Below are 9,152 nucleotides of genomic sequence, written 5' to 3'. Positions count from 1 at the left end.
TTAATAGCTTAAGGGTGTCTAGTCGGATAAACTTTGATATATGGGAGCACTGGAACAGGGGCAGTTTTAATTGTGGAACAGGTTAAAAATTTGGAACGGTCAGACCACGAAAACGACACATTTATTTTGTCCGACAGAACAGACTTAAACTCTCCGAACAGAGATTAAACTCTCATGCAAAAATCAGACTGCTATTTATCACCAGTCATAATTCCTGTCAGTTGACATATTCTACATGTTCCACTCATTAAAACGCCCATTTGGTGATAAATAGCAGTCTGATTTTTGCATGAGAGTTTAATCTCTGTTCGGAGAGTTTAAGTCTGTTCTGTCGGACAAAATACATGTGCCGTTTTCGTGGTCTGACCGTTCCAAATTTTTAATCTGTTCCACAATTAAAACTTCCCCTGTTCCAGTGTTCCCATATATCAAAGTTTGTCCGACTAGACACCCTTAAGCTATTAACAAATTTTCAGCTTGCTATTAATCAACTTTTTTTTTCATACGTGGGATCCAGACCTATATGATCTATTGGAGTATATATATCATACTAGTGACATCATACATATGCACGTGCAATTTTTTTAAATGAGAATAGTGGTCATATGATACTTCGTTTGAAAAGTTATTCAATTCTATTTTCAGTAATATAAACATTAGTATAATAATTCAGTGGTCGTTTGCTAAAAGCAGATAATTAGTACATTGTTTACCGGGTAGGAAAAGCTTAACATTCCTGGACGACTGTGAAGATTGCTAAGTCGAGGCGCAAGCCGAGACTTAGCAACACAGAGTCCAGGAATGTGGCTTTTCCTACGAGGTAAACATACTATTTTTCCGCAAATCGTTTAAAATTCGACAGATATTGATTGATTTAAAAAAACGCGATAATTTTATTCCCAAATAAATGGTGCTTTGAAATTCCTAATAAAATTACTTGGGTTACTATGGAAACGTATTGAGGTTGAATTGTCAAACTTGACGCTTATAAATTTAATTGCTGGTGTTCTCGAAAGTAAAATGATAAGTGATGATGAAATTTCCATTCCTGGGACTCCTCCAGAGCTGGTTGAGGCAGTGAATACTGCTTCATTAGAATTATTGCCAAAGAAATCAAGAGAAAAGTACGAAAATGCATACAGACGTTTTATGGATTATCGCATGAGTAAAAATACGAGTTCTTTCTCAGAAAATGTTGTAATGGCATACTTCCTAGACCTTTGTTTAAAGATGAAATCTTCAACATTATGGGCCAATTATTCAATGCTGAAGTCAACCCTTGCACTTAAACACAATGTAGATATATCTACATACTCAAAACTTCGTTCTTTATTGAAACGGCAAGCTCAAGGTTATAGGGCAAAGAAATCTAAGATTTTAACGAAGGAAGAAATTGAAAAATTTATCCAGGAAGCTCCAGATAAAGAAAATTTAATGATTAAGGTAATTTACAAGGTTTTAATAGCAATGTGTTTTCTATCATTTATGTAGAACACTAATAGGCCTTGGGCCCGCATATACAATTATTATTTATGACCACACCGTTGAAACTTTTTGTACTTGTTATTTGGGTGGAGTCGGACAAATTTTGAGCTTGGCGCATTATGGTAGTGGGGCGTTTGTCTGTCAAGCGGTGACGAAGTTGTCAATTTTATGCAAGAAAAAAATTTATTACCACATTGGTCATTCTATTTTAATGAATGGATTTTATCATATAAACAACGAAAACAATTTTGTCGGACAAAAATATTGGGGCATATGACGCGTCGGACACGCTAAATATGTCAAATTTATGAAAATAATAAATTTATTACCACATCGATAATTTTAACGGTATCTATCATAAAACCTTTTTACAATAATGTGGTAACCTTGTCGGACAATTTTCACGGGGCATATGCGCAGTCGGACGCGCCGAATATGTCAATTTCCTGAAATTTTTTTATTTATTACCACAGATGTCATTTTTATTTTGTACTGTTCTTTTACATGTGTAACGCATATTGGATCACTTGTCGGACAAAAATAATGGGGCGTTTTGGTACAATTAAAAGAAAAAGTAATTTTTATGCATACAGGGTGTTTGGTAAAGAATGGGCCATAGCTTAACCTCAGGTTCCTGAGGTTAAAATAGGCCGATTTAAGCTAACTTACCTTAGTACAAAGTTTATAATAGCCGAGATACAGGGTGTCAAAATCAAACTTTTTTTTTATTTATTATTGAATATTTCCTGATAGGTATGAGATAACAACATGAAATTTTATATCTGGGGGTTTCTTGAGTCGAGAAATCTAAATTCCTTACCAAAAATTATGCATTGCCCAGAGGGCGCCACATATGCCTTTCAGCACTCATTTATTACGTTCAATTTTTTTTATCCCTCACTCTGTATAATTTTGACATTAAAATTTTTATTTTCCTATTAGTTTTACTTAAAAAAGGTATACTTCTTTCATCTTCCTAAACTCAACCGTTTTCGAGATAAACGCATTTTAAATATGCGATACACCATCATTTTTAGCATAATATCATTGTAGTTACACCCAAAAAATAACTTAAAATTTATGAAAATAATAAATTTATTACCACATGGATAATTTTAACGGTATCTACCATAAAACCTTTTTACAATAATGTGGTAACCTTGTCGGACAATTTTCACGGGGCATATGCGCAGTCGGACGCGCCGAAGATGTCAATTTCCTGAAATTTTTTTATTTATTACCACAGATGTTATTTTTATTTTGTACTGTTTTTTTACATGTGTAATGCATATTGGACCCACTTGTCAGACAAAAATAATGGGGCGTTTTGGTACAATTTAAAAAAAATTAATTTTTATACATTTTTGACCTCATATTAAATTACGTATTTTTCGGCTCATATTACCCGTATGCGCGCCAATGGTGAATATTAAATTCTTAACTGTAGTTAAAAAATGTGCAATAACTACCTCTTAAAACCCACCAAATTTCATTTGCATATCTCAACTGGTTTTAAAGCAATAAATAAATCGTCAGTTTGTCAGAAAATCTTCAACACCCCCTATCTCGGAAACGATGCATTTGTGGACATACGTTTTTCTTGTAAAGCAAACTGACTTTATTTTGTCATGCACAATTACTCCTTATTGCCATACTTATTTAAAAACACACTTTGTCTATGAAAAACATGGCTAGTTTTTAAAGTCCTTAACTTTTTTATTATCCAACATAAACGAATGAATGAAAAAACTGAATGTTGAGAAGGAATGAGGCTATAGTTCGGTTTTAATTTTAGTATTTTATAGATGCTAGAATATTCCACGGGGTGATGCGAACTTTGAGAAAAAACACAGTTTGATTCATACACTAGCTTTGCAATAAAAATTATGTGTGTACCGACAATATTACTACAGGGATATTGCTAAAGAATAAGGCGCTAATGTTACGAAAAAATCACTTAAATCGGACAAGAGGTGGTTGATTAATTTTGGTCCAGAGTGTACATATACAGGGTGTTTGGTAAAGAATGGGTCATAGCTTAACCTTAGATTCCTGAGGTTAAAATAGGTCGATATAAGCTAACTTACCTTAGTACGAAAGTTGATAATAACCGAAATACAAGGTGATAAAGTTAAACTTTTATTTTATTTATTCTTGAATATTTCCTAACAGGCATGGGATAATAACACGAAATTCGGTAAGCAGGGGTTTTTCGGGACAATAAATCTAAATTTGTCACCAAAAATGATATATTATCCAGAGGGCGCCACATACGCCTTTCAGCGCTCATTTAATAGGATCAATTGTTTTATTTCTCACTCTACATACCTTTTGAATCAACACTTTTATTCTCTTAACATTTATACTTAAAAAAGGTTACTATATTCATCTCGTTAAACTCAACCGTTTTCGAGATAAACGCATTTTAAGTCTGCGAGGCAATATAATTTTTTGCAAAATTGTGATCTGATATTTGCTTACATACTCCTTGAACAACGACAAACATCGTTCTGTAGTTTTTTTTCCAATTAAAAAAAATTTCCGACACAAGTATCAGGTTATAAGTAGTTATATTCTAAATCAAAAAATCTAAGTGTCCGACAAAAATATTGGGTCAAATCCAAAGTCGGACAAAAAATTTAATTTTTATTAATAAACTGTCTTTTAAAAAATACTGGGTTCGTGCAACCCTTACCTTTAAAACCATTTTTCCGACAACATTAGTAGATTATAAGTAATTATATTCTTAATCAAAAAATCAAAGTGTCGGACAAAAATATTGGGGCAACTCGACAGTCGGACAAAAAATTTAATTTTTATTAGTAAAGTATACTTTCAAATTATGCTGGGTTCGTGCATCCCTTATCTTTACAACCATTTTTCCGACAAATGTAGTAGGTTACAAGTAATTATATTCTTAAACAAAAAATGTAATTGTCTGACAAAAATGTTGGGGCAAACGAACAGAAAACTTAATTCTTTTAGGCTATCGACGAGGAGGTATTATCAAAAAAAAATTTAAAACAGTGTTTCTCGGTTACTTTTGAATCGATTTAGCTGAAAATTGGTACACACGCTAAGTAAAGCATTTAAAAGGGTATGACGTAGATCGGAACCCAAAATTTTCTTAAAAAATTTTCCGACAAGAAGGAAAATTTTAGAAAAATTGTGATCTGATAATTTTTGTACATACTCCTTGAACAACGACAAACATCGTTCTGTATTTATTTCTCGAATTAAAAAAAAAATTTTCAGCACACGTATCAGGTTATAAGTAGTTATATTCCAAATCAAAAAATGTAAGTGCCCGATCTAAATAGTGGGGCACATCCAAAGTCGGACAAAAAATTTAATTTTTATTAATATACTTTTAAACTATTCTGGGTTCGTGCATCCCTTATCTTTACAACCATTTTTCCGACAAAAGTAGTAGGATACAAGTAATTATACTCTTAAACAAAAAATTTAATTGCCTGACAAAAATGTTGGGGCAAACGAACAGGAAACTTAATTTTTTAGGCTATGGACGAGGAAGTATTATCCAAAAACATTTTAAAACATTTTTTCTCGGTAATTTTTGAATCGATTTAGCTGAAAATTGGTACACACACTAAGTAAAACATTTAAAAGGGTATGACGTAGAGTTGTACCCAAAATTTTCCCAAAAAAATTTCGGACAAGAGGGAAAATTTTAGAAAAATTGTGATCTGATATTTGCGTACATACTCCTTGAACAACGACAAATATCGTTCTGTAGTTTTTTTTCTCGAAATAAAAAAAAATCCGACACAAGTATCAGGTTATAAGTAGTTATATTCCAAATCAAAAAATCTAAGTGTCCGACAAAAATATTGGGGCAAATCCAAAGTCGGACAAAAAATTTAATTTTTATTGATAAACCATACTTTTAAATTATGCTGGGTTCGTGTATCCCTTATCTTTACAACCATTTTTCCGACAAAGGTAGTAAGTTACAAGTAATTATATTCTTAAACAAAAAATGTAATTGTTTGACAAAAATCTTGGGGCAAACGAACAGAAAACTTAATTCTTTTAGGCTATCGACGAGAAAGTAATATCAAAAAATTTTAAAAGAGTTTTCTCGGTTATTTTTGAATCGATTTAGCTCAAAATTGGTACACACATTAAGTAAAACATTTAAAAGGGTATGACGTAGAGCTGTACCCAAAATTTTCTTAAAAAATTTTCCGACAAGAGGGAAAATTTTAGAAAAATTGTGATCTGATATTTGCTTACATACTCCTTGAACAACAACAAACATCGTTCTGTAGTTTTTTTTCTTGAAAAAAAAAATTTCCGACACAAGTATCAGGTTATAAGTAGTTATATTCCAAATCAAAAAATCTAAGTGTCCGACAAAAATATTGGGGCAAATCCAAAGTCGGATAAAAAATTTAATGTTTATTAATAAACTATAATAAATATTAATAACTATAATAAATGATTGTGAGTAAGTCTGTGTTTCATTACTAACTTTAATAAACTATACTTTTAAATCATGCTGGGTTCGTGCATCGCTTATATTTACAACCATTTTTCCGACAAAGTAGTAAGTTACAAAGTAGTAAGTTAGTAAGTTTTCTGTTCGTTTGCCCCAAGATTTTTGTCAACCAATTACATTTTTTGTTTAAGGATATAATTACTTGTAACTTACTACCTTTGTCGGAAAAATGGTTGTAAAGATAAGGGATACACGAACCCAGCATAATTTAAAAGTATAGTTTATCAATAAAAATTAAATTTTTTGTCTGACTTTGGATTTGCCCCAATATTTTTGTCGGACACTAAGATTTTTTGATTTGGAATATAACTACTAAGTGTCCGACAAAAATATTGGGGCAAATCCAAAGTCAGACAAAAAATTTAATTTTTAGTGATAAACTGTCTTTTAAACAATACTGGGTTCGTGCAACCCTTACCTTTAAAACCATTTTTCCGACAACATTAGTAGGTTATAAGTAATTATATTCTTAATCAAAAAATCATAGTGTCGGACAAAAATATTGGGGCAACTCGACAGTCGGACAAAAAATATAATTTTTATTAGTAAAGTATACTTTCAAATTATGCTGGGTTCGTGCATCCCTTATCTTTACACCTGATACTTGTGTCGGAAATTTTTTTTTATTTCGAGAAAAAAAAACTACATAACGATATTTGTCGTTGTTCAAGGAGTATGTACGCAAATATCAGATCACAATTTTTCTAAAATTTTCCCTCTTGTCCGAAATTTTTTTGGGAAAATTTTGGGTACAGCTCTACCGCATACCCTTTTAAATGTTTTACTTAGTGTGTGTACCAATTTTCAGCTAAATCGATTCAAAAATAACCAAGAAAAACTGTTTTAAAATATTTTTGGACAATACCTCCTCGTCCATAGCCTAAAAGAATTAAGTTTCCTGTTCGTTTGCACCAACATTTTTGTCAGACAATTAAATTTTTTGTTTAAGAGTATAACTACTTGTATCCTACTACTTTTGTCGGAAAAATGGTTGTAAAGATAAGGGATGCACGAACTCAGAATAGTTTAAAAGTATAGTTTATTAATAAAAATTTAATTTTTTGTCCGACTTTGGATGTGCCCCACTATTTATGTCGGGCACTTAGATTTTTTGATTTGGAATATAACTACTTATAACCTGATACAGGTGCTGACATTTTTTTTTAATTCGAGAGAAAAATACAGAACGATGTTTGTCGTTGTTCAAGGAGTATGTACACAAATTATCAGATCACAATTTTTCTAAAATTTTCCCTCTTGTCGGAAAATTTTTTAAGAAAATTTTGGGTTCCGATCTACGTCATACCCTTTTAAATGCTTTACTTAGCGTGTGTACTAATTTTCAGCTAAATCGATTCAAAAGTAACGGAGAAACACTGTTTTAAATTTTTTTTTTTTGATAATACCTCCTCGTCGATAGCCTAAAAGAAATAAGTTTTCTGTTCGTTTGCCCCAACATTTTTGTCAGACAATTACATTTTTTGTTTAAGAATATAATTACTTGTAACCTACTACTTTTGTCGGAAAAATGGTTGTAAAGATAAGGGATGCACGAACCCAGCATAATTTGAAAGTATACTTTACTAATAAAAATTAAATTTTTTGTCCGACTGTCGAGTTGCCCCAATATTTTTGTCCGACACTTTGATTTTTTGATTAAGAATATAATTACTTATAACCTACTAATGTTGTCGGAAAAATGGTTTTAAAGGTAAGGGTTGCACGAACCCAGTATTTTTTAAAAGACAGTTTATTAATAAAAATTAAATTTTTTGTCCGACTTTGGATTTGACCCAATATTTTTGTCGGACACTTAGATTTTTTGATTTGGAATATAACTACTTATAACCTGATACTTGTGTCGGCAATTTTTTTTAATTGAAAAAAAAAACTACAGAACGTTGTTTGTCGTTGTTCAAGGAGTATGTAAGCAAATTTCAGATCACAATTTTTCTAAAATTTTCCCTCTTGTCGGAAAATTTTTTAAGAAAATTTTGGGTACAGCTCTACGTCATACCCTTTTAAATATTTTACTTAGTGTGTGTACCAATTTTGAGCTAAATCGATTCAAAAATAACCGAGATAACTCTTTTAAAATTTTTTGATATTACTTTCTCGTCGATAGCCTAAAAGAATTAAGTTTTCTGTTCGTTTGCCCCAAGATTTTTGTCAAACAATTACATTTTTTGTTTAAGAATATAATTACTTGTAGCTTACTACTTTGTCGGAAAAATGGTTGTAACAATAAGGGATACACGAACCCAGCATAATTTAAAAGTATAGTTTATCAATAAAAATTAAATTTTTTGTCTGACTTTGGATTTGCCCCAATATGTTTGTCGGACACTTAGATTTTTTGATTTGGAATATAACTACTTATAACCTGATACATGTGCTGAAAATTTTTTTTTAATTCGAGGAAAAAATACAGAACGATGTTTGTCGTTGTTCAAGGAGTATGTACACAAATTATCAGATCACAATTTTTCTAAAATTTTCCCTCTTGTCGGAAAATTTTTTAAGAAAATTTTGGGTTCCCATCTACGTGATACCCTTTTAAATGCTTTACTTAGCGTGTGTACCAATTTTCAGCTAAATCGATTCAAAAGTAACCGAGAAACCTGTTTTAAATTTTTTTTTTGATAATACCTCCTCGTTGATAGCCTAAAAGAATTAAGTTTTCTGTTCGTTTGCCCCCACATTTTTGTCAGACAATTACATTTTTTGTTTAAGAATATAATTACTTGTAACCTACTACTTTTGTCGGAAAAATGGTTGTAAAGATAAGGGATGCACGAACCCAGCATAATTTGAAAGTATACTTTACTAATAAAAATTATATTTTTTGTCCGACTGTCGAGTTGCCCCAATATTTTTGTCCGACACTATGATTTTTTGATTAAGAATATAATTACTTATAACCTACTAATGTTGTCGGAAAAATGGTTTTAAAGGTAAGGGTTGCACGAACCCAGTATTGTTTAAAAGACAGTTTATTAATAAAAATTAAATTTTTTGTCCGACTTTGGATTTGACCCAATATTTTTGTCGGACACTTAGATTTTTTGATTTAGAATATAACTACTTATAACCTTGTCGGAAATTTTTTTAATTGGAAAAAAAAAACTACAGAACCATGTTTGTC

The sequence above is a fragment of the Diabrotica virgifera genome, chromosome 9, assembly GCF_917563875.1.
Source record: "Diabrotica virgifera virgifera chromosome 9, PGI_DIABVI_V3a".
NCBI classification, from domain to species: domain Eukaryota; kingdom Metazoa; phylum Arthropoda; class Insecta; order Coleoptera; family Chrysomelidae; genus Diabrotica; species Diabrotica virgifera.
This window is presented reverse-complemented; position numbering follows the sequence as displayed.